The sequence below is a fragment of the Uranotaenia lowii genome, chromosome 3, assembly GCF_029784155.1.
Source record: "Uranotaenia lowii strain MFRU-FL chromosome 3, ASM2978415v1, whole genome shotgun sequence".
Taxonomy (NCBI): Eukaryota; Metazoa; Arthropoda; class Insecta; order Diptera; family Culicidae; genus Uranotaenia; species Uranotaenia lowii.
In genome coordinates, this window is record NC_073693.1 from 247,855,277 (window position 1) to 247,881,441 (window position 26,165).

The 26,165-nt window shown below is 35.5% G+C and overlaps 1 protein-coding gene across 1 annotated transcript in view; it reads right to left on the reverse strand.

Annotated features, from left to right (window-relative positions):
* LOC129758344 (protein amalgam-like) overlaps positions 1-26,165 on the reverse strand; it is a 654,575-nt gene that overhangs the window by 1,353 nt on the left and 627,057 nt on the right. The window lies entirely within an intron of this gene.

Consider the following 26,165-nt stretch of genomic DNA (forward strand, 5'->3'; position numbering starts at 1 on the left):
TGCTCAGCATGTCCAAAACTTTCTCAAATTCTATAAAACAGTTAATTCGAAAAAATGTAACTTCTAACAAATTTGTTTCCGAACTTTTTAAAGTAAGATAATTGTGTGGCAACACATAAGCGTGGGAAATAATAAATATTAAGCCTAAGTTTTATTCTATCTGAGAATGATTTTGGTCAGAGGCGAACCAGCCTGCTACTGAAAACCTCTCAAATAAAGACAAAAAGAATGATTTTGGTACAACGCTGCTCATTCCGGATAACGTTTAAACAGCTGATTTTCACCGTGTGTTTTTGTTTACGTTTAACTGAAAACTCTGTGTTTCGTGAGCTCCAGTTTTAATAATATTCGGTTAAATGATATGCATTTCCTCGGAAAAGCGGAAAATGATCGTGAGCAAATGGTGTACTACTTCCAACATTTCACTGAGAGTTAGTAAGTAAAAATGGAAGAAGTATGCAATGGAGTGATCCAAAATGCAATTAGGATGAATTGGGGGAAAGCAGTTTCATGAACAAAATAAATCTGGACGGAAAGCAGGTCCGGTGGACAAAACTTTGGACCGAAATGTCATGCGTGCTAACGCTTGTAAGAAGACTGCCCCAATTCGGGATCGTGGTAACTTTCCTTCCATATTATATTTTCTTTTTTCCAGATTTCACCTTTTTTACACAACTTCTTCAGTAAAGCTATTCGTGCTGTCGTCATCAAAATCGAATCTAGAATTCCATCACATCGTTCATCAGCGAATCTTTTCCTTTTTGTTTTGTTTCGATTATAGTCATTTTACCATCTTTATGGCATTCGCGACTTTATCAACGTTAAAGTTGGCGGATCGTTATTGAAAAACTTACCCGGTACAACTGTGTTCGATGTTTACTTTTGGGCTCGAACTCGCGGACATCGGCTCAGGAGATAACAGACTTGCCAACTGAGCTATATCACAAGCCCTGGGAATCTTTTCCGCTCAGTCATCAGTGCACTCTCATTGGTTTATACATCCACATTTTTCGCTCAAGATCACTCAAACCGCGTGAATGATTCGATTATGTTTACCCTGGTAACTTGAAACAATCAGCATCCGTCATATAAGTAACTGACCCATTCCAGCGTGACGTCACAACGTTTCCAAAACAATTTTTTGGTATATTGTTTGTAGATATTACAGTTCATATCGCACATTGGAAAAAAAATATACCTCTTAGTTCCGAATTTAACTCGTTTCAATTTGAAATCAAAAGTTATTTTATTGAACAAATAGCTATCAAAATATAAGCAAAAGAAATCGTGACATCACAACGCGCCTCTTTTTCCACTTTTCAGTTTTTTTTACAAAACCGCATTTTTCTGCTCTTCTATTCAATAAATTTTTATGAAAATTTCAGAAAAATATCGTTTCATTACAACAAACGAATCGATGATTTTGGTTTTTTAAAATGTTGATTTAAATTTTTTATAGAGCAATTCAGTTTCGTGACGTCACAACGCGCCATTTTTAAGCAGGGTTTTGCAAAGCGTTGTGACGTTACGAAATTTTTATGGTCAGCTACATGAAATAAATTGAAATATAATCTTAAATTTATGCTAAATTTTCTAAAAATCCCACAATCTATTAAAAGATAGTTAGAAACTAAAGTGCCTAGAGAGTCGACTTAGGAAAAGCTAAAATAGATTCCAGGCCTAGCACAAAGTCCAGTGCTAAATTTGGGGGATCGGACCACAGAAAAAGATGGCGCAATGAGGCTTAAATTTGTATAAAATTATGAAAAATTTTCCTTGTAAAAACATGAACACCCTGTTTTGCATCAATTTCTGAAGTCCCTATCGGGTGATTTGTTTTCATTATAGTCATTCACAAAGTTCTCGTTATGAAAAACAGTTTATCCCATGGTCCCATTTCGGTAAGGGTTATTGTAAAAAAACATATTGTGTTTCAAAAATATGCTTCTGATGGGTCAATTATAAAAAAAAAAAATCATGAATGATCGTTAATCGTCGCTTATATACCTGCTTTGATTTAATGATAACTTTAATCGAAATGCATTCCTCAGATGAAATATTGTTATAATTTAAGCTTTAAAACACTGGAATTAAAAGAAAAATCAGTTAATAAGTACCAAAATTATAGGTTTGAAACTGTTTAAAAGATTTTGTTCGTACATCCCGAACAAATTCCGCTCAACTCTATACAAACATAAGGTTTGTTGCGCGACCCCTTGTCGTAGTATGATCTAGCCCTTATTTTGCATGGAACCCTGTGCTAGTACCTTCATATTTTAATTTTGTTATTCAGTTAAAAGTCTCTTCGTGGGATTTAATGTGAATACGGGGTTGGATTTGGATTTTCTAGAAACATTCTTTGAGGTGAAAGTTATTGGAACTTCACTTTTTTCAATTAATTTTATGAGAAATTTATATTCCTTGAAAATCAAATGAATTTTTACGAAAAAAAAAGTTTATCTATTAAATTAACCATGTTCAAAGATTTTTTTGAATCTCATTGCATTTATTTCATAGGTACTAAGGCAACTAGGGGTATAATGCCCAGTGTGGGCAAAACGCCCCACTGCGATATCTAGCTAGATATATACTTATTTTAAGAATTCGGTACGCTATTCCCTTCTATTAAACATTTAAAACCTTTTGCACAAAAATTTAACATCAAATATGCGATAAATCCCTGCAAAAATCCAAAAATACTTTTCAAGCCATATTCCGTGCAATTTGTGCCTTGACTTTCGTAGGGAATTACAGCATCTATCGCCAAAAAAAATTACCTGACATCTGATACAATGATGAACATTGGTCTTGAAAATCATCACAAAACGAAAAATTTCCTTATTCAATTATTTTTTATGTTATTTTTAACGATTTTCAATAAACATGTCTAGGTGGGGCAAAACGCGTCATGTCCGTTTATCTTTAAGCATGTTTCATATTTGTTTAAATTTATATGCAGTTTTATCACAACAGTTTCAAAGATATTTTTAAGTTGTATTGGAAAACATAACTTGAATATAAACGAATATATTTAAAATTCCTAAATTAAATATAGATTTAATCAACTATTCACAAGAATTTCAGTATATCTGGCAGCACTGCGCGTAGCAATACATTTTCCCATCTGTGAAGTAGAATAGAAGTGTTTTTACCTGGCAAACACTTTCGGAGGCACTTGAATCAATAAACACTTATTAAACGTTAAACGGCGCGATTGGGTACACACATATGCGCATTATGCCCCTACTGAATCGGAAATCCAATTTTCTACCTACTCTTCAAACTTCATTAAATTTGTGGCCTTTTTTGGCCTTCCAGTCCTTCAAACTATCAGATTTAGACAAAAAATAAACCAAACTCCAAAACATAACCGAAAATTAAAGTTAATCTTTTCAAATGTATTCTAAAACAAGGCTTTCTTCTTAACGTGGGCATTATGCCCCCTCTTCCCCTACGTCTGACAGTGCGATTGAGAGAACTTCTTCGAGTGCTTCGCCGCTTAACGATGACCTTAAGTAGGAGAACTTCTCCATAAGTGCAACTTGTCCGTTGTTGTGGATTAAACTTTGAAAACTGTCGCGGAACGAGACCCATTCGCGAAGTTTGGCAGCTTAACTCTCGACCCCATGGAGGCATGGCCTTGGCTGTGTGAAGAATCGTCTACGTTCGGAGCTCGCTCGGGTTTGTTTTGAAGTTTTGACAGTGCATCCTTCAACTGGAAGAAACGTTCTTGGAAACTCAGCAGCAGCATGTCGTTTTCTTCCTCACGTTGGGCTTCAGTTTCATCTTTGGCGTCGCCGTAGAGCTCCTTGGCCTTCTTCTCTTCGCTCTCATACACAATCATCTCGATTTTACTTCGCACTTCATGGAATTCACTGTACACAGGAACTAAGGCCTCAAGCCTAGAACTAATCTGACACTCATCTCGTTCTGGATTATAATTCTGCACGAATCGGTCAACACTGTCCATGAGAACCACTATTTGCCGTTTTCTATTCTGCAACAACTTCAACTGAACATTTATCGCCATTCTTATTGGGAATCTTATTCACTGCTACCTTAGTTTCAAGCACTCTGACGCTTCAGAGCTGAAAAGGCAGCAATTAAACCCGAAGAGAGTCAAATGTAGTAAACAATTTCCAAATTTCCGAACAATCATACACCCTTGGACCCAATTTGTCCAAAACTGACGAAATTCTGACACAATGCTGACGTAGGCGAATTAATTGTTGAAGTTCAGGAGTTTTTTTTTAAATTCTGACAAAATATCGAACGATTTTTGATTTCTGACAAATCAGACACCCTTGGACCCGATTCGTCCGATACAGAATTAATAATACCTGACTCAGGCTTCGAATTTCTGACAAATTCAAACTTGTACCTTCAGACAATTTCTTAAACTGGCGCTTTGTTTTCTGACACAGGCTTAATATTTGACAATTCTTCAGACGATTTGTAAACTGACTCAATTTCTGACAAGTTGCAGACCAAATTTCTCTGACGATATTTCTGACAATACTCAGACAAAATTTCTTATAAAAACTTTAATTTTGACTCAGATTCAATTCTGACAAGATGTAGACAAGATTTCCGACAATATTCAGTTAAGAATTCTGACACAAGCTTAGTTTCTGATTTAAACTTAATTCCGACAAAATTCCGAAACGATTTCCAACACAAACTTTATTTCTGATTCAGACTTAACTCTGCCAAGATTTCCGACTCAAACTTAATTTTCTGACAATTCAGACTTGATTAAGAAAAAATTTTCAACTCAATCTTAAATTCTTCAGCGAACTTGTATTTTCTAATAAACTCAGACACCTTGGACCCAATCCGTCCAGTACTGAATAGTTCAGACCAAAATATCTAACACCTTCTATGATTCTGACTTGCACCTTAATGTGCTCTGAAATGCACCTTATGTGCTTCTGACTTACGGTATTTGCACTTAAATTGATCAACTCTACGTTCAATCCAATTGCGACGCGAATTTTGAGACTAGCAACCCGATATTGACAGCAGCAAGTGGGCACAACCATTGTAAAATGCAAAGTAAAAATGCCAATAGAATACCAAGACCAATTTTCAGTTACGGACAAGGCACGCACTTCTTGCAACTGAAAGACCAATTCACTCTTCAATTCTTTATTCAATTAGCACTATTTTTGGCCGCATGCATCAAGCCAGTAAATACTTCCTGCTTAATAAATTCCAAAAAACTGCTCCTTCAGACGTTGCGTCGTTTGCTGGTCGTAAAATCAACTGTCCTCTGCTTGGTAGAATGTCCGGTTGTTGTAGAATATCTGCTCGGCTGCTTCAGGTATAGGCTTTACCTCTCCGCTAGCACTTATTGTTCAAAATTGGAAAACGAAAAACGAACACACACATATAGGATCTCAGTGAAACTTAATGTTTCTTTGAAGAGATCCAATTTACTTAACTCTAAGGCTTACATCTTTCAAGGATATTATGGCTAGCATTTTACAGATGCTAAAACCACCAGACCACAAAAAGAGTACTATGTGTGCCGTGATCGGGATTCGATCTCATGGACTCTGGCTTAGAAGACTGGAACGCTATCCTCTAGGCCACGGCCGGCGGCTGCAATGCAATGGCTGACACACTGGAGTCCGATGCACTTTATTGCATCCAAGCCTAGCGGTGGCCTTTCAAAAGGGGATGCAGTTTTATTGTCTCTAAGCACAATCACTGATGTTCAATTGTTCACTTTAGTCCGATGGCAATTTTGTAAGCACAAAACTTTGGCTACTGTCTGTCTTAACTCAAAGGCCAATTTATGTTCCGGAACCACTTTTCCGGACGGTCATCCGGTTCAAAGGAACAAATGTTCCGGTCCCCAAACATTTGGTCCTTCGAGCCGGATTCGAAGTTTGGTCAATATCAAATTTTTCTTTCAATTTTGCATTTAAAAAACCTGAACACCTCCTCATTTTGAAGGTGTGTGTGTGTAGAATGTTGCTCCTATTTTGATTTTGGAATTCACTCTTCAGTTGTCAAAATGCCGTCCAAGGAAGAAGAGCAGCGTATCAAAATTTTGCTCGCGCATCGCGAAAATCCGAGCTACTCGCACGCAAAGCTGGCAAAATCGCTAAAAGTTGCCAAATCAACCATAACAAATGTAATTAAAGTGTTTGGGGAACGTTTGTCGACAGCCAGGAAGTCTGGATCGGGGAGAAATAGATAACCGGAAGCCGCTGAGACGACAAAGAGAGTTGCCGGTAGTTTCAAGCGAAACCTCAACCTCTCTCTCTGAAATGCCGCAAATAAGCTGGGTGTATCGTCTACAACCGTGCATCGAGCCAAAAAACGAGCCGGACTACCGACATACAAGAAGGTAGTGACTCCAAATCGCGATGATAAACAAAATACGACGGCCAAAGCGCGATCCCGGAGGCTGTACACGACGATGCTGACGAAGTTTGACTGCGTGGTAATGGACGACGAAACCTACGTCAAAGCCGACTACAAGCAGCTTCCGGGACAGGAGTTTTATACGGCAAAAGGAAGGGGATAGGTAGCAGATATTTTCAAGCACATAAACCTGCCAAAGTTCGTGAAAAAATATCTAGTTTGGCAAGCCATCTGTACCTGTGGCTTGAAAAGCAGCATTTTCATAGCTTCCGGGACTGTCAACCAAGAAATTTACGTGAAAGAGTGTTTGAATAAACGTCTGCTGCCTTTCCTAAAGAAACACGGTTGTTCCGTACTGTTTTAGTCGGATTTGGCATCTTGCCATTACGGTAAAAAGGCCATGGAGTGGTACGCCGCCAACAACGTGCAGGTGGTTCCCAAGGTCAAGAACCCTCCCAACACGCCAGAGCTCTGCCCAATTGAGAAATACTGGGCTATTGTCAAGCGGAACCTAAAGAAGACCAGAAAAACTGCTAAGGACGAGCAGCAGTTCAAGGCAAACTGGCTTTCTGGGGCGAAGAAGGTGGGCAAGGTGTCTGTACAAAATCTGATGGCAGGGGTTAAGTGTGAGACCCGGCAATTCGGATTTGGAAAAGCGGAAGCCTAACTGTATATTTTTCCTGAATGTTATACTAATTATACTTGAAAAAGAAATTTAATTTGATTTTTTAAATAAACGATTTCACCGATTTACACGCGTTTTCCCTTGACCAAATTTTGACCGTTTTACCCTATAGACGAGTTGAATAAGCGATCGCAGATTTCAAAGGCTGCTGCTACGAGTTTTTGTCTATGTTTTGGCCCTGATAAACGAAAGCAGATTAAGACGTTCGTCGCCACGCTCATTTTGGTAGCTTTACTAGCCGGGCTGGAAAAAAAATTCTCGGATCGACCGTATAAAGAAGTAGAGCTCCCTGCTTTGCTCCCTGCTTTGCTCCCTGCTTGAAGTTAAGAAGTGGTACATGATAAAGGCTTGGGGTGTTGTTATTAATTCATTGCACTGTAAAATACCCCTATAGAACAGCTTCATAAACAGTATCATGATATTGTATTTAGCTTTCAATAAAAACATTGTGAGGGACCCAAAAATATAAATATCTTTGACCTACATTGTGTTAACAAGTAAGTTTTTAGTAAGTTAAAAACTTTCGTTTTTGGATTCATTTGTCTAAGATTTAAAAAAAAAAATAAATAAAAAATAAAAAAATAAATAAATAAATAAATAAATAAATTGTCTAAGATTTATATGTTTAAGATTAATTCGTTCTGATTAGAAAACATCTATACCACGAACGATCTATTTTATCCTTCAACTTCTTAACGACTCACAACCACCACATAGGCTAGCGTACACAATGGCTTTCATTGGCCATCGAAGGAGCAGCCTTTCAATTAATTTACCATAAATCTTAAGATTTATTGGGTCAACCCGTCGACCTACTTCCGGTTCAGTCATGCCAAGTGGAAGTAAATCTTCGCCTTTGCCTTCACTCGGACTCAGGTGTCAGTTATTGCACATTATGCCACATTACAGCTATCGTAACCACCGGCTTTAAGACCCGGACACTCGGCTATGTGCCTGTATTTCTGGTTCCATATATGTGTATGCATGAATATTTGGTTCACGTGATAACCAGTAAAACCTTCCAATCAGAGCTCCAAATAGCTAAATTATGCCAATCGTCTGCCGTCTACAGCGAAGGGACATTATAATGCCATTTTTCTTCGGCTGCCAATTAATTCGATCACCACCTTCACTAGTTACTGGCCTCTTGCTCTAACCCCTAAATGGATAGAGCAATGCGGAGAAGTTGTTGATAGGGAAAAACGGAACAGGATAAGTCCAAAGGTTCAGGTCAAACAGTTCAACCCAGCTGAAGCATGAACCGACCCAAGACAGCTCCCGGTCCGATTCTACCCCGCAAAACACTGGAACTGGAAGAAGACTTTCCCGACGATATCGACACGGTGACACAATAATCACCTCCGGATTTTCCCTCCGTTCGTTGGTGTATCTTCGAATAGTCGACGCTAACGACCCTCCCCAGTCAAAACGACGACGGCGAAACTCCGCACGGGCTTGACCAAAATAACACCGGGAAAGCCACCTTTTGCACTTTGACATATTGCACCAATTATCAGCCAATAAAGTAGCGATTTTCAGGCAGCTTTCTGCTGATTAGAAATTCCTTTCGCAAGGGCAGGGTTGTATTGAGGAAACTGTACGATTGACGAACACGTTAATAGTTGAAATTCTTTTTTATTGAAAATTATATTCCAAAATTTAAAAACTGAAATTTACTGACATATTTTTGAAAAATAATTTTAACTTTTGAGGTTGAAGAATTTTTTTTTTTAATGAACACCCCTTCGACTTTCCTTCGGACATATCCTGGTCAGGTCACGAAAAAAGTTTCGCAGAAAAACCGCGCAAGGTTAGTTATTTGAGGTAAATTACCACCTCTGCTGCTGCTGATTTTCAGCTGGAATTAGGACCGGGAAGTTTTCAGGGAATAAAATGTAGCTAGTACCTAGTTGCTGCGTGTTTTCGTGACTGTCGTCCATTAGCCAGTGCCGAAAGGAAGAAACCTTTCCACAGTAGGTACATTACATTCCTGCCCGTTTGCTGCGCCCCATAAAAGTTTATTGCCTTCCTTCCGCGCAAAGAGAGGGTCGATACCGATAAGGAGGGGCTCTCCGATACCGTGATGTGTAGTTGGTTTTTGTTTGCTCCAATCGGGTGTGATTTGAGCAAATCAGGTACCGAAATAGTTGGTGAATACAAATGCATAAGATTTCAGCAAAAATCGATAAACGAAAGAAATAAAATAAAGAATAAATAAAGGTACATTCTAGACAAAGGACGTAAAACAGAAGACAGCAGACAAAACACAGAAGGTAAAAAACAAAAAATAGAGGACGGAAGACGGAATTCGGAAGACGGAAGACGGAAGTCGGAAGACGGAAGACGGAAGACGGAAGACGGAAGACGGAAGACTGAAGACTGAAGACGGAAGACGGAAGACGGAAGACGGAAGACGGAAGACGGAAGACGGAAGACGGAAGACGGAAGACGGAAGACGGAAGACGGAAGACGGAAGACGGAAGACGGAAGACGGAAGACGGAAGACGGAAGACGGAAGACGGAAGACGGAAGACGGAAGACGGAAGACGGAAGACGGAAGACGGAAGACGGAAGACGGAAGACGGAAGACGGAAGACGGAAGACGGAAGACGGAAGACGGAAGACGGAAGACGGAAGACGGAAGACGGAAGACGGAAGACGGAAGACGGAAGACGGAAGACGGAAGACGGAAGACGGAAGACGGAAGACGGAAGACGGAAGACGGAAGACGGAAGACGGAAGACGGAAGACGGAAGACGGAAGACGGAGGACGTAAGAAGGAAGACGGAAGACGGAGGACGTAAGAAGGAAGACGGAAGACAGCTTATAGTATAGGTTTTAAAGTGTAGAAAAAAGTTAGTTTGAACTTAGTTATTGATGAATATGTGGAAAAATTTCATGTTGATCAAAGTTACCCCGTTTTAAGGTACCTAGTAACATTTTCGTCCTTGTTACGTTTGTTTCTGGATAAATTTGGAGCAGTGTAACTTGACGGAATGTTAATAAAGAGTCATGAAGCTACTTTTTATATCAATTGTATTAATTTGCTGGAATACCATCAAGCAGTACCATATTCAAAATCGAATATTTGAATGTTTTGATTTCGATGCCACCAGATCGATATCCCAAAACCACAGTATGTACAAACTTAATTTGATAAGAACCGAAGAACAGGGGCCAAAATCAATTATTTTACATACGCTGCTTATCGCCTAAATTAAAGCGCCACAACAAATGGGTCCAATATACGCCTGGCTGAACTCACACCTGTGAAAATGCATTGATCTTATTAATTGCCGCATGAAAATCGGTCCTGGCCAAACCGGAACACGTTTGAATGGTCATCGCAAAACCAGTCTCGACTAACGTGAATCAACTAATTCATACTCGTTTAGAATTCTAGCTTTCCCAATGACAAATGCTACGATGAGCTGCACAAAAAGTGGGAATACGAATGAAATTCCGGGCAGCAGTGATCAATGGTAAATGCTGGCTGGAGCTCAGATTCCGGATTTCGGAACCCCCGGAACTTACTGCTGCTGGAATATTATGACCGAGGTAATTATTTCAAAATGCACACGTTTTTCTACCCCGTAAAATTGCACACTTTTGAACGAACGCGCTTTAACGCATTATATTGCCATAAAATTACCCAATCGGAAAAGTGTATTCCAAACGAGACTGTTTTTCGGAGCACGATTATCTGTTTGGTCAATTGCGGTCGATTAAATGGACGGTTAGTAGCGATGAAATTTTTGAATGGTTAATTCGGTAATAATTCTCCACTCTCTATGTTTTAAAAATTAAACATCGCCTTTAATTTAATTGGCGCATCAAAAGCTAAGCTAGCACAAATTTAAATCTGGTTTTTTGATATGGGTGGAAACATTTTAAAACCCTGAAATGTCCTTTTTGATTATTGGCTTCTGAATTGACTTCAAAATTTAAAACCTTAACAAACGAACGAACGACGAAAACATTGGGAAAGAGTAATGACACTTGATACCCGGGTTGACTTGATTCCTCATTCATATTATGAAACCGAAATTCCTCTTGAAAGTTCTAGAGAAATGTACTCATTACACAAAAAAAGTGTGTTTCTTTTAAACGCAAGAACATATTTGACTCTTTTTGGTTCTCTTTAATTAAAAAAACATCAATAAATTGTTCTCCCTACAAAAATGCTTTCAATAAATGTCTGTTGAATGATATCGTTTTCAATTAAGAACATAGAAACTTAGTATTAAATCCTATTAGGAACTGTTAAAAACGGTGACAAAACTGGAATCAGGCCACCCTAGCCCCTTTAATTTTCATGGAATATTAAACCGTTTTCTTTGATTCAATTACATGAGACTTTCCCCGTTACCTGCGTTCCTTTTCAATACCTTATAAAACACTGAAAATATGACTTTTCCAAAAAGGTAAGATTTTTAGAGAAACAGCAAAAGCCGTTTTAATTCATTCATTAGACTGAGTCAATTTGAGGTAATTTTTGAGTTTCTCAAACCCTGGGGTCTTTAAAATTTCGTTTTGGTTCAAAGCTTATCCACGATTTTTGCAGAACTTTTAGTTAATAATGTTTGCATAAGTAAATTTTAAATTTTATGTTTTTATGGGAAAATTGAGTATTTTGTTTTCAAAAATCAACAAAATTTTCGTTTCTTCTGTGGAACCGAGCCTTCTTATGGTTTTTCTGCCAAATTATAAATTTATCAAAGGAAATTTTCCCTAAACTTTTTTCATTTGATTTTAAAATTGTTGACCAGAAAAGCGAGCAAATTTAGTCAATACCCAGAAAATACTTGACAAAAATCATGAATAATTAATTTAAAAAAAAAATTCATCAAAACTTATAAGCAGATTTTAAACTGGATTTAAGGCTACCATCAACCCCCTTTTTTTTTAAAAAAAAACTTGCTCAATAAATTTGGATTCGGACGCATAAATAAAAAAAATTACCACCCAATTTGTAATTTTTTTTTGTTTGATTTTGCAAATAATGTAAATTAATCCGGGCAAAACCAAGGTTGTTTTTTCAAAAAAAAATCCGGGTTCTTTTTAAAAGAAATCCAGGCAACCAAACTGGATCCCAAATTTTGTGTAAATTATCCGGGCAAACCCGGATAAAATCTGGAAATCTGAAAAGCTTAACTAACTCCCCTCTGGCTCCAAAAGCTTCAAAATAATATAAAATTTTCGAATTTATCATTTAGGTCAGTGGCTAGCAACCTGCGGCTCTTTGGATATAAAGCTGCGATTCTTCAGCTCACTTTAGAAAATATATAATTTAAAATTTCATTATGCTTTTTTTGACAAAATTTTTAAACACAATCAAGCTCTACCGATGTTTGAGTCTTGTGATCTGGGAAAAGATTTTTCAAATGTCAAATTTCTAACACTGACGGAAAAAGCTGGAAATTCAAATTGCAAATAATATGACCAAGGATTTCCATCCTATTCAGTTCAATCATTTGAATTGAAAATGTAATTTCAAGAATTTGATACACCTAATCACATAAAGATTTTCAAGATTGCATCCGCTGTAAGAATAAGCAGAATATGATTTTGTTGAAGTTTATGTTAATTTTTGTATGCATCAGCTTAGAGATGTTGGTTAGAAGCTATTTTTTTTATTTTGCTTAATGTTTTTTTATTACAACACAAACTAAAATCAAATTATGTACCTCCTAGAAGCATGTACATTTCTAACCATTCGAACACGAAAATTGAGATTTAACCTACATAATAATCAAAGTTTCTCACTTGCTTGAACAGTTGTTCTCATCAAGTTTAATATTTTAAACACTCGAGATCATTACTTTGCCCTATTTGAAAAATGTTCAGTTGATATTCCCAAGATCGTTTATTGATCAATCAATTATTCCTAAAAATATTTTCAACTTTGAAGAGTAGGTAAAAACATTTAAAATTGAAAAACCACCTCGATCCTTTCCTTTTTATTTGAATATTTTTAATGTATCTGGATATATAACACAGTTTCAGTGACAGACATACAAAATTATTCATTTCATGGCGCAAATAAACAAACTTCTCTATTTTGAAACAAATCACTTTAAACCCTTTCATATTTATTTTATTTTTTTTTTAAATTTAAATAAAGAGATAATCATGTTTACTTTTTTTTTATGTTGCGAAGCTTAATGAATGTTCTTCAACTGATCATGCCAGTTAAAATGTACTTACTCTTTATCATTTGTCATGAATTTTCATAAAGGCTACGAAATCACATTATTACAGATTTATCCTGATAAAACCATATTTTTCCAGTTAAATCTAAGCTTAAACAAGCATTAATTAACAATCTTCTTTGTATTACATTTCATTTTTCATTCATTTGCCCTCTTTCAAATAAACGAATTCCAAACCAAATCAATTCATTCAATTGGATGCACAATACTGAAGAACCACTTGTATGTATGTCTCAAGTGGTTCTACAATGGGATTTTGGTTTTTCCAGATGCATAAAATGCTGAAAACACATTTGCCTGATATTATGAAATTCGAAAAACCTTACTTTGAAATGAAATATGTAACTTGCTAACTTTTGAAGATGAAAATTTTCGGCCGAATACATGAATTTCAGGTGATAACCTTATTCTGGATTATTGGAGGATTTAGTATATGAAACTAAGGATACATATGAAACTAAGGGCATTTTAAAAGCTTGTTTATTTATAGAAAATTGGTTTTTCTTTGTTTTGGATGCTTTAAAAGAACTTTACCTTACCAAAGTAATAATAAATATTTTCTGCTAATGTGAATATGTTTAAATCTCTCTACATTTTGCAAGGTTGATTTTCATTTCCAATTTTCTCGAGTCGATGTTTGGTCGATCATTAAATTCAAACCATGTTTGAAGGGTAGATGATCCAAAGACAATCCCTGTACTTAATGACATACAAAAACAGATTAAAGAGAAGTATACAGAGTGTTAGAAAAAAACTTTTATGTTTTTAACGTTATTTTTGTTATACCATGTCTTTTCCAATGGCCATTCATATGCTTTTTATTATCAAACAACAATCCGCAATGTGGCTCTTTAAAGTTCTTAAATTTTAAAAACGTGTAGTTACTGTTGATGTATTTGAAATGTTGTATTTGAAAACCTTGAATTAAAAATTGGTCTGAAATTTATTTTATAAATGGGTATTAAGATGGTAAAGTGTCACTAATTAAACTTTATACAAAAATGGGTATTGATTTGTTTAGAAATCTGGCTTTATATTTTATAGATTCTTTTTTTTCTAACTACAAGAAGATTTGAAAATTTCAACAATTTTTTGAATCTCAATATATATCTCGATTAGAATAGAATCTAATGAACACGTTCGGATGAAATTTACAAAATCATATAGGTTTAAATCAACAGTTTCAAAAATATTTTGAAATTTTGATGAGCCATTATTTTTATAAGTCTCACAATAACGGCTTTAACCCTGTTCAGTTTTGAAATTTGATTAAAAATGATAATATTCCTCTAAATCAGTAATTGCTATTCATATTTAAAAAAAAAAAAAAGTCATGCAGTAAAGAGGTAATCGTAATCTTAATATATTTAAATGAAGGTTGGAAGTTTGGTGAATCCTGGTTAAAAATGAGCAAAAAATGCATTTCAGTTATTAATTCAGTGTAATAATAACATTTTTATTCGAATAACAAAACTCAACAGGTTTGAAGTCGTTATTTCGAGTATTATAAAAGTTATGGCCCGTCAAAGTTGAGCAATATTTTTTGAAATTTTTAGTTCATTTCAATATGATATTGCTAACTTCTTCAAAACCTTGTTAAATGGGTGCAGGAAGGTGATTGTGATTGATTGACGGTTAAATGATTTTAATCATTCGCTTAAATCAAGCGAATCTAAACTCTTTCAATTATTTTTTTGCTTTTTAACCCTGTTTTTGTTTTTTTTTCAGGTTTTATAATTGCTCATTAATTTTTTGATATATTAAAATTGTTAGGAATCTTTTGCAGTACTGAATTAAGCCAAAAATTGTGAAAAAATATCAAAGATGCAGTAGAGGGGGAAAAAATCGATTTTGTTCGGAATTTCAATCGTTATAAACTTTTGAAGTATTTATATATATTTATTAAAATTAAAAAATATATTAATATTAGTTTTTGTTTATAGTGGAGGTGTTTTCTTTGCGACGTATAAATTAATGAAGTGAAATTTGATATCCGTGGGATCGGGTCAGAGATTTTTTTCAAAAATTTCACCTTTTTGAAAGAAGGCTCCCATACAAAATTATTTCAAAATAGGACACAACTCGAGCAATTTTAACCTTCAAAAGCTGTTGGGGCCAATATGACTTGAAGCGCACATTTCAAACATCTTTATCATCATTCCAATAAACTGAAGAACTGGGAGTTTTGGCAGACCAAGTATGTTCTATGAAAATAATGATGAAATTAACGACAAAAAATTTAAGTTATAGTTTTGAAAATCGGTTCATTGGGAAATGAAAGTCAGCTAAGCAAAGCCAAAATTGGATATCGTTTTTTTTAGTAACATTTTTTTTCAGGAAGATCTGAGATCTTCCCCAACATATCTATAAATTGTCGGATAGATGGATTTTTGACGATTTCAAACATCAATGAAACACTTAAATACAAAAAAGCTGTCAGAAGTTATGAGTATTTTAAAAATAAAATTTATTTTTCGGACTTTTCACTTTCTGAACCAGTTTCTGATAACCCGATTATACATATCGACTTAATTTTAAAATTTTGAGTAATTTGAATAAATTACACAATGAATATAATATTATCAAAATCGGTTATCATTTACAGCCAGGAGAACGAAATCAAACTACAACTCAAATTTTCACGAAACGGATATTTAGTGAACGGCTTTGTTAAGTTAAAGTGATTTTTAAAAAAAAAGGTTCACAAACACGAAGAATCAAAGGGCGTGTAAATGAAGTAAAACATTTACATCAATTTTTTAAATTAAAAGCAAAACTAGGTTTACCGCATCAAGTATTTTTAATTGATGTCAATTCTTTAATAATTTGTCTAAAAAGTTTTTTAAGGGCGATTGAGGTACTCTATTTTGATAGAAAAATGTTACCTGTTTTAATACTTTGAAAAATTGTGATTAAATTCATCAAGACAATTGTGTTTAAGCATAATCTGGAATCTCCTAGTAGCTTCCTTGGGAAACATAAATTTGATTCGTAAGGTAAAAGATACGTCTAATTTCATCTTGGTTTGAACTCTGCAAGTCTCGCCATACTCGTGCCGAAATTTATTTTTAGAAAACTCATCTGCTTTACGAGCTTCCAAGTTAGAATGATAGATAGGAGTTATTCGTTAGGTTCGCAGCTTATGACTTGCCGCCTTCTCAAAAAATCTTAACGTTTTACTTAAAAATTTTGTTCTCTACAAGTTTTGAACTAACAGATTATTGAACCAAGTCAGTGATTCAGTGGTAATATTTCTAAATTTCATATAGTTATTTGCCAGTTTGTTTCCCTTCGATTCCTCAATTCATCTTTATTTTTCAATCAGAACTTTTCGAAGAACTGTTTCCTTACTAGCAAACAAATTTGCCATCGACATGTGTTTTGTGTTCGAATGTTGTAATCCAATATGTTGCGAAATTGAATTTCTATTGTCTGCTTCGTTACCGACATGTCACTCTGGCATGCCAGATGGAAAACTTCAAATTAAAATCAAAGATCAAGATTGAATCCGAAAAAACAGACAGACAAACACACACACAGCAACACAAACTGAGTTACATTTCATTTCCTCCCTGACATTTCAAAAAATCAAACGCCCTCGACCATCCGGAGAAAAATCTGACCATCATTCATTCATTCCGGTCATTCAGTTTCTTTGTCCCCTTCATAACGTCCGGGAAATGGTTCAACCATTCGGAAAAACATGAAATGTGTCACCCTTCCCCGTTCCACAAGCAATTAATTTTTGTTTATCAACTTCCTTCATCGATGCTGTGATGGTGGCAAAACTCTGCTGGGACGAAATAAAGAAACTAAAAAAAAAACAGCCAAGTCATTACTTCTTCACAGCATTTTTGAAATTTGCGGAGCCTTTTCGCTTTTGAAAAGCAGCTGAGTAATACCGTGTCGTCGTCAGCTAGCTATAGCTCCAGCGCGATTGGTCCTACTAATGAATGTCGCAGCTAAGGACCAACTTTCCGGTCCCCAAGATTGGCTCAACTAATAATTTCGCCAAACATAACATGTCAAAGCTGAGTGTGCGCTTCTTTCATGTTTGCTGTATCGAAAGTTCTGGAAAACTAATTTTCAGCATATCTTACCCACTACTGGCTGACTGACTGCCAGAGTTGATAAGGAAGAAGGAGCTACGGCGTCTCCTAGAAAACTTCCGTGGGTTTGATACGTTCGTCGTTGGGGAAATATCAACCCAAGATATCAACATGAATGATACTTTTGGTGCGATGGCAGTTTTGAAAAATTAATCATGGAAAAGTGAAACGTCGTAAATTAATCAACATCATTAACGTGCAAAACTCTTCGGCGTGGCTTTTGGAAAACTTTTAAGATCATACACGTTTGCTTCCGCTTCATAGTTGGTCAATATGATCTTGTTGGTGTTTGCTAAAGATCATTTTCGGCGGGGCCTTTCATCTTCAAATTCTTGAAAAACGTAAAACTCTTAAGATATTATTTATTTATGTATGTGAAAATTTAGATTTTTATGAGTTTCATGCTTAATTGATGATTTTTTATTGATCCGATTTTATATCCCAACTAGCTGATCCCATACGAACTCCGTTTCGCTTTCAACTTGGAATATATTTTTTTTGTTTCGATTATAGTCGTTTTACCATCTTTATGGCATTCGCGACTTTATCAACGTTACAGTTGGCGGATCGTTATTGAAAAACTTATCCGGTACAACTGTGTTAATGTTTACTCTTGAGCTTGAACTCGCGGACATCGGTTCAGAAGACAGCAGACTTGCCAACTGAGCTATATCACAAGCCCAACTTGGAATATGTCATGAACAGTTTTTATGAAAGCCAATTGCCAAGCATTTTCCAGATGCACTTCCGAATTCATTGTTAAGTAATAATTGCAAAAATATTGGTCGATCACTTTGTCTGTCGTCTGTTACTAAATTTGAAATCGGATTTTTGGTTTTATCACCGCGATTGTTTATACTTCGAAGTTATCGACGTTTTTCGGCGAGTTTTAAAAATAATCAAAACAAATTACCAGTTGTCCATACGTTTCGAGCTACTCTGGCATTCGCTCCTCTTCAGTGGACACTAAAATTATATTTTACGTTTAAAATTACACATTAATTCTAAATTTTAATTTAAACTTACAATTGACTGGCCATCGTCTAACTATTTTGGTTTTGGACAGTTTGTTTTGTTTTGCGTTTACATTTGTTTGTCAGTGTCTGTGTTAACTTGGATATTATTGGGTCATAAGCGGTCTTAAAATTTATGGAATCTCTCTGCCTATTAACGACATTATCGTTGAGAGGAGACGTTGTCGTCTCCTGTCTGCTGTCTTCTGAACCGATGTCCGCGAGTTCAAGCTCAAGAGTAAACATTAACACAGTTGTACCGGATAAGTTTTTCAATAACGATCCGCCAACTCTAACGTTGATAAAGTCGCGAATGCCATAAAGATGGTAAAACGACTATAATCGAAACAAAAAAAATATATTCCAAGTTGAAAGCGAAACGGAGTTCGTATGGGATCAGCTAGTAGTTAATATGGACGACCCCTTTGACCGACCCCTGATTTTAGTTTGGATAAGTGAAATCAGTTGTTTGTCCCTAATAACTCCTATGTGCAAATTTTCACCCCAATCCGATGTATAAAAACGTCAATATCACTAAGATACTGAAAATTTAATATGGACGACCCCTTCTGCCAGCCCCTTACACTGAATTTGATACCTCAAATCGTTTGCACGTCAATCAAAACTATCATGTACCAATTTTCGTCTGAATACGATGTATAATAACGTCAATATCGTAAAAACAGCGAACAGTTAATATGGACGACCCCTTTGGTTGACCCCTTACACAAAATTTGACACCTGAAATCGATTGCCCGCCTTTCAAAACACTCATGTGCGAATTTTCAACACGATCCGACAAAAAGTAACGTCAATATCGCGAAAACAATATTTGCCTTCTATGGACGACCCCCTTCAGAAGGGGTCATCCGAAAATCTAAAAACATTTTTCATCCTTCCTGGTTCTAATGAGCATCCATGCCAAATTTCAGACCTCTAGCCCTAAAGACGGCTGAGTCTATAGAGGACAAACAAACAAACAAACAAACAAACAAACAAACAAACAAACATACAGAAATTGCTTTTTATATATATATAGATAAAATCAGAAATTATTGAAAACACAGCAGCATGATTCCATGTACTTTTGTTTGGAACACAAATTTACAGGAATTCACCGTCTTGAATTCAAATCTTTAGACAGATTAGATCAATCACCTCCAGGTTTTGTGGTATGGTCTTTGAAGTTTTGAAAAAATAAACCAATCAACGATAATTGATCTGTACACCCACAATTCAGCCTCTGTGCCAATGGCGGCATCCCAAGTGACCCGAATTGCGTATGTCTGAAAGAAACAAAATAAAAACGAATTCACGTCCCTCCCTATCGCATCACAAGACGAAGAAGGATAGAAATAAATACCGGGCAACACCAGGCAGCCAGCGAACCGAGCACTGTGCGTATGAATGTAGCAAAAGCAACAACAAAAACATCCTTCTAATTCAATCCCTTCAATCCACCGGCAAACAACCACGGCCAAGCTGTGCGTGTGGATGCAGTAAAAGCAACAAAAAAAAACACTGCTTCAATTCAATCTACCATCAAACAACCACGGCTAAGCTGTACGTGTGTATGTAGCAAAAGCAACAACAAAAACATTCCTTCGATTCACCAGCAAACAACCAACGGCCAAGCTGCCCGGCTTTAGCAGCTGTGTATATGTAGCGTGTGTATGTAATAGCAGGCAGTAAGCAAAGCACAGTTCTCATTCAATGGGTTTACCGTTCCTTCACTCCCGTTCCCTTTCCCGTTTCCGTCACAAGACAAAAGAATGCATTGCAAGAAGGCCAAACGCCGGGAAGCCGCCGTTGTGCGTTTTTTTTGTGATTGATCGGTGACAGAAAGCCTATGACAAATATCCCTCATCCTGCATGAAGCGTGAATAGTACACTGGTTAAAATGCCGGACTGGCAAGACGCTTTGATTGGTAATTTGAGTTCGATTCTCTCTTCGGCGCTGTGGTTTTAATTTTTATTTTCTTGTTTCTGGGATGAATTATCCAATAGGAAATAAATCCCATAAAATGTTTTTCTTGTTTCGCTTGAATGTAGTGGTCATCATTTTGGTTTGGAGCCGAGTCCTTATGCCAGTTACGGTTTTTCAAACATATCGTTTTCGGCACAGTACACATTTCAGCGCATTATCGGCACAGAGATATGCTAAATAGGCATTGGATTTTTGCAACCTCTTCTATGGGTGTATATAAACAGCTAAAATTCTAAGTTCATTTATTTTCATCCACTCATTTGAAGTTTCAGTTTTGTCTTAAAATTGTAGTTTCAGGCATACAATGCTTGAAAAACTAAAATTTCTTGATTTTAGAAAAAGCTCAATTGAAGAAATTTTAAAATTATTCATGGTGTTTCTGAAGCCCTTTTTTGATGTTTTGATGTTTTGAAGAGTTTAATTCATGTAACAATTTTGTCGAAAAACGAAAAACGATTTGACTTAACACGAGAAAATTACTAAAACTACTGTATAATATACATTCCTTTTAATTTTTTTCATATTTCCTGTATTTTACAAAATTTGGAAAGGTATTCGAAAATTCTAGTATTTAATATTTCTCTGAATTTAAAATTTGGCCATTGATTTAAAACCTGTAATATTGATTTAATTATGAAATTCTACTGTGTTTTCTAGCTTCCATCTCTTCATCTTTGTTTAAAAAGCCTTAAATCAATCCCTGTAACATGTTTTGTTCCATTAAACTCATTAAATTTAGAAACCTGAATTTTTTCGCCCGAGAATCATGTGTGCAGATTTAAATCCTAAAACAATTCATATACACGATAATATCACAGAAACAATAAACAATTAACATGGACGCCTCTTTTGTCAGTCCCTGACCCAAAATTGGTTGAACTCTTATGTATAAATGTTCATTTCAATCCGATGTGTATTAACCACTGATGAACTGATGTAACTCTCTAAGCAAATAAAAGAAAATTTTATCGTCCCAAGCCATAGGTGCCATCTTGCTCATCATTCCTAAGCAATAGGATCCTGTGTGAGCATTTTCCATTCCACTATCGCCAACGGTTTAAACACTAACTTTTGAGATGATGGTTGATGGAAGTTCATCAGAGGAATAACGACCAAATCCTTGAAACAATATCTGTTTAGTAAAGACGACCTTGAAAGGCGTCATTTCAAAATCTGATAACGTTTATCACTATTCTTCTAACTGGTAGCTTTTCTTCATTTCAATTCTCTCTGTCTTTGAGAAGAGATGAGATAAAGGATTTGCAGAAAATAAATCAAATTCAATAAAAATAAAATAAAATAATTGTTGTATTCAGCAATACTGAGGATACATAAAATGAATTAAATTTCTATGGCAACGTTTGTTATTTTTGGCAACACTAGGAAAACTAACAGAACGAACTCAATCATTAATCTATTCCTGTGAGCGACAGACGTGTCTGAGTGAATCTCTGAATTTAGATTCGTAATAAGCAAAGATAGTCAAGGCTACTGCTAGAAAAAAAAACTAATTCTGATTCGGCCTCCGGTAGAAAGATGGATTGGCTTAGGAAGCGCAGATTTTTAAGGCTCTTGTTTGTTGTGATTTGGTCTTCCGGTGGAAAAAGACAGATTGGCCTTAAAAACGCAGATTTTTCAGGCTGCTGCTGCTGATTCTTTGTTGTGATTTGGCCTTCCGGTGAAAAAGACGAATTGGCTTAGAAAGCGCAGGTTTTTAAAGCTGCTGCTGATTACTTGTTTGATTTTTTCCTTCCGGTGGGAAAAGTCGAATTGGCTTAGGAAGCACGATTTTATGGTTACTTAGCATAAGGTTATTTAGCATTCTGGTGTTTAAAGACGGAATTGGGTTGGGAAGCGCAGATTTTAATATTTCTACTGCTGATTGTTTGTTTTGACTTGACCTTCCGATGGATAAAGACGGAATTGGCTAAGGAAGCGCAGATTTTTTTAAGGCAGCTGCTGCTGATTGATTTGATTTTGCCTTCCGGTAGAAAATTGCGAATTTGTTTGAAAAGCGCTGATTTCAAGGTTACAGCTGCTGATTATTTGTTTTGACTTGGCTTTCCGGTGGAAAAAAGGATTGGCCTAAAAAGCGCAGATTTTAAAGGCTGCTGCTGTGGATTGTTCGTTTTGATTTGGCCTTCCGGTTGGAAAAGATTGATTGACTTAGGAAGCGTAAATTTAAGGCCGGCTTCTATTAATTATTTGTTTTAAAGAATTGTAGAACTGAGATGAAAGATATTTTAAAAAACAAATTTTCTTTTAGAGAAAAACATGTGTCTGCAGAAAAAAATTTCTGGTGAGAACAGAAGTGAGAAGAAATGTAGAGATAAGATGAAGGTTATGAAGAAAATATTTTTTTTTTATAAATTTGAAAGGCCTGTCCAAAGAAGGGATTGTAGAATTAAGAGGAAAAATATTTGGAAAAAATAACAACAGCTTTTGATAAGAATGAAATATAGAATAAAGATTTTAGATACTAAGTTAATAAAATATTATTTAAAAAAACAAAAGTCGATAAGTAAAAAGTTCCATTTCAGAATAGAGGTGAGGTAGGAATGTAAATTTAGTTTTAATTAAATAAAATATTAATTGTACTTGGCAGCAGCAAAAATTTATAAAATCAATCAATTTTCTATGACAACGTTTGTTATTTTGACGACACTGAGCTAAACAAGCAATACAAAGTCATTGATCTATTCTTGTGGACGACAGACGTGTCTGAGTGAATGTCTGAATTGTGATTCGAAAGAATCGAAAAATCACGACATCAGGTCGGCTGAGCCTGTTGAAACCAACCCCCTGGCAACTTGACGTTTCCCATACAAATCGCGTGTGCCAGTTTTTTCTGGTTCTCTGGTTCTGTCAAATGGAAAATCGAGCTACTCAACATGTCGGAAGGACCCATATTGAAATATGTTTTCTGTTACTGGTTCAATAACTAAAAAAAAGTTTTGAATTTGGGACTTTTTTGCTATGTTTTATGTGAAGTGAATCTGATTTTAAAAGTTTAGTCTACGAAAACGAGTAGAGCGTTAATTTGTGTGTCCTACATAAGGTATAGAAGTTCTGGACTACTTTAAATAAATTACTGATATCCAGTAGTTTTTTGGGACAAGTTTACCTTCCACCGAAACTGTTGAAGACACTCAAGCACAATAAATGTGAAATACAACACAACCCTATCAATCATTAAGAGATTGCCATAAGTTGCGATGCATATGAACATTTTAAAATAACAAAACAATCACATTATAGCAGAACTTTTGCCATTTTATAGAAAAACTGTTCCTACACAATATAGGTATAAATCGGTAGAATATTGAACAAGAATAACAATTTTGGTTAAAACTTTGTTTATTCATTCGAAAGTTATGAATTTGCCTGATTCGCACTACATTTAATAGTGTGCCCTTTCCATATGCATGACTCGGAAAGTATATAAATAAACAAGTGGCACACATGCGACATCTGCGATTTTAAAACAGACACACGAAACTCGACCAAACTGTCAAGTTGCCAGGGGGTTGGTTGAAACATACAAACCTATCCATAAACAAAAAAAATAAAAAAAGATTTTTTTTGACATACCGTCAACTGGGGCAACATGCAACAATTTTCAACTTCAATGGCTTCCAAAAAACTTATGTTCACAGTTAATCGTATCCTTTATGCATCAAAAGTTTTAAGGATGCTGGAGCATCAAATTGGCGTAGTTAAAAAAATTATTGGATTCTTCAGTTATTTTTTATTTTCTAAAAACATGCGATTTGCAACAAACTTTGTTTTTAATGAAAATTCTTATGAAAACGTACGAAAATTCATAGTTTTTAATATATTTGCGATGCCTTAAAGACCATTACGCATGACAACACCGATTGCAGTAGTTTTTGGGTCTGTAAAAACAAATTTTCAAAATTTTTCTGAAAATAAGGATGCTGCATACATTTAGGAGTTAAATAATACTACGAAAAATTCTACAAGCTGAAATCATAAAAATAAATGTTCTGATGAATGAAATTTAAATGTTTACAAACGCGTGATGCAAAACATTCATATTCCAGCACATGGAAACGAGATTTACAAGGTATTTCTTTGATTTGCATTTTGTTGCATTTAACCCCAGACACCTAACTGAATTTTAAAAATATTCATTTAAAAAAATCGGGTAATTGTTCGAAAAATATTTTTACACCAACAATGTTGGTATAACATGAGGAAACCTGTAAAAAGTTTGTAGGTAATTTTATCAAGCCGATCCGTCATACTGGGTAAAGTTTTTTTCGGCATCAAAAAATGCTAAAATTTGCACATTTATTGCTCGATTTTTCAAATTTTAAATAAAAATAAAAAACTTAAGACAACTAGCTTAAGATGCGAGAAATTATGTCATCATAATTTTGTTATCATTAAAAGAAAACTTTATTCCAATACATTAAATTAAAAATTGATTCAATGTAGTGTTATATAAATGTTGCATCGAACCCCGCTGTTGCATGATGCCCCGTTTGACGGTAGATTAATGAGTAACAATTTTGTCAAAAACAGAAGTTCAAAGAATAATATCAAACTAAAAGGTCTGTTTTTTTTCATGGATGACGAGAAAATAAAAATAGAAAAAAACAAGAGCTTCGAAGGATTATTTGTTTTTACACACTTTCATACAGAACAAACAAACGAACGCAGTAGAGGTAGAATCCTGATAGCGATTCACTTAACTGTACACAGATAAAAAAATGTAACCTTACAATACAAGTGATTTTACATTTCTACATCGTCGCTTGAAAATTTTTGAAAAAGAGTATAGCAGCTCAACCATTTCTATGAAAATTACATGTCAATGCACGCTTATTCCAGCGCCGGTGTCAGTTTGTCAGTTTTGTTTTGTTTCCATTCCTATTCGTTTCCCGTCCCGTGCTGCGTCGGCAAAAGATGTTAGTTTTTTTTCTCTATCAAATCGTGGTTGCTGATTAAAGGTAAATCAATATTAAAAATAACTGTGATTGACTTAATAATTTCACACTAATTGCTCTTCTTTACAGGAAATATTGATGCTGAATCCCCAAAACATCATAGCCCCAACTGTGCGACAATTTTCTGCTGTCTTATCGAACCAGCCGTCGAGCCGCCGCCGTCGGCGGAATCGGCAACGAAGATCACTGCAAGTGTTGTTAATCAATCAGCAAGTGCGATTAGCGTGAAATAAATTTTTTCCTGCATGAAAACGGTGATTTTTTTGATTTTGCGAAACCACTCCCAGTCCAATAAGATTCGTGAGATGTGCTAAATAATGTAAATGTACAGTAAACAACAGCATTGAATGCGTCCGGGAATTTACATGAAACGTGCAGTATTATCACTTGTAAATAGCCGATTCCTTTCTACCCATGCAGCTGCATGTAAATCTACGTGGATTTTTCTAAGTGTGTAATCAAGCAAAAAGCAATGTGTCGAATTATAAGTTCACGATAAATGATTTTAAAGTAGTTCGAAATCTCCCTCCACAATTAGAGAATTAATTTCAAGTATTAAGCCACCGTTGTATTTAAACTGTTGTATTTTAATCTTAAGTTGTATGTTGATATTTAATCTTAAATCATCTATAATTTTAAAAACAAATCATTGCATTCAGTTATTTTCAATGATGTAGCAAAGGACTGGTCCATCAGGTCCATAACATAAAAAATCCTAATTTTAGATGGTTTCTCTCTAGACTGGTGCAGTCAGGTGAAAAAATGACTTTCTGAAAGTTTCAACTCAATTGCTTCAAGCACGAGCTGATGC